We start from the raw sequence: 1,273 nt of genomic DNA, 5'->3' as shown, positions 1-1,273 counted from the left end.
AGCGGCCCTGGACGGGCCGGGCACGGTGCGTGGGGCGGGCCGGGGGCGGCTGTCGGTTGTGGGTTTTTTCTCTCTGCCAACGCGGGTGAGAGGGGTCCAGGCGGGAAGAAGCCGCTCGTGCCTGGTCCTCGCAAGATTTGGGTTCTCAAGACATGTCGTCGAAGGCTTGTGGGCCCCTCAGGGAGCACAGCGTGGGCCCCTGCAGGGGCCTCGAGTCGGTGGAGGCCTGCAAGTGCGGCCATTATCTCCATGGAGAGAAGGTGGATGTGTGGAGGAGTGGGGGTTTCAAAATGTTCGGCCTGAAATCCGTCAGTGATGCACGTTGGGGAGTTTTCTCTCGCTTTTCTAGGAAAGATGACGGCTCGGACGTCTAGTTTTTACAGCCCCGCGACCATACCCGCTTCGTAATGAATTTGCCGAGAGTGTTGTGGGTTGTATCTGCACGCGGTCTGCGTTTTTTCTCTGGTGTTGCAATCTGAAATGAGTAAGAAAATTCCAGTTGTTGCTCGTCTCAGGCTTGGGTGGTGCCTCTCAATTGAAGGAGAGCCTCCGAGTGGACTTCAGCAACTTGTGAATGCCCAAATCCATTTTTTTTTTTTAAACTTCGTGCATGGAGCAGTTTCGTAGGTGGGCGTTTTTCCTGGGAATGCTGAGCACTTGGTGCGCCCTTAGAAGAACCCCATGAAGTCTTGCAGGTTATCCAGGTTGTAGCCGTATTGGTGTAGAGGAAAAGGCAATCAGGACTTGTAGTAGAGATGACATCTTTTATGAAACCAACAAGATTTTTGCTAAAAAAAATGTCTTTAACTGCAAGCTTTCAGGCACAAACACCCTTCCTTCTTCAGGCATTGGAGGGAAGATTGTAAAAGTTCTCCTGAGTAGAAATGAAGGTCTTGCAGGTCTTTGCTAATGTCGCATGCCATAGAAATAAAAAGGGCTGGAGTTCTGTGTCTCGTGACTAAATGTAGTCTATCAGAGAGCATGTTATAAACATAAGAATACATGTCTGTGGTTAGGCATGCATAAATCACTCCTCACTTTTTCAGAAACTTCTCTTCTCTCCCCACAAGAGAAGACTGAGGGGGGATCTTGTGGCTGCCTACAAATTTATCAGGGGGGGACAGCAAGAAATAGGAGATGGGCTGTGTACCAGGGCACCCCTTGGGGTAGCTAGGAACAACGGCTACAAACTGACAGAGAGCAGATTTAGGTTACAAATCAGGAAGAACTTCTTTATGGTAAGGGTTGCCGGAATCTGGAATGGGTTTCCAAG

General features: G+C 50.0%; 1 protein-coding gene across 19 annotated transcripts in view; it reads left to right on the top strand.

Annotated features, from left to right (window-relative positions):
- The window catches only part of EPB41 (erythrocyte membrane protein band 4.1), a 180,182-nt gene that overhangs the window by 31,734 nt on the left and 147,175 nt on the right, over positions 1-1,273 (top strand). The gene's annotated exons all lie outside the window — the stretch shown is intronic.

This window comes from Gavialis gangeticus, unplaced genomic scaffold (assembly GCF_001723915.1).
Source record: "Gavialis gangeticus isolate Ggan-Ray unplaced genomic scaffold, GavGan_comp1, whole genome shotgun sequence".
Taxonomy (NCBI): Eukaryota; Metazoa; Chordata; order Crocodylia; family Gavialidae; genus Gavialis; species Gavialis gangeticus.
This window is presented reverse-complemented; position numbering and strand designations above follow the sequence as displayed.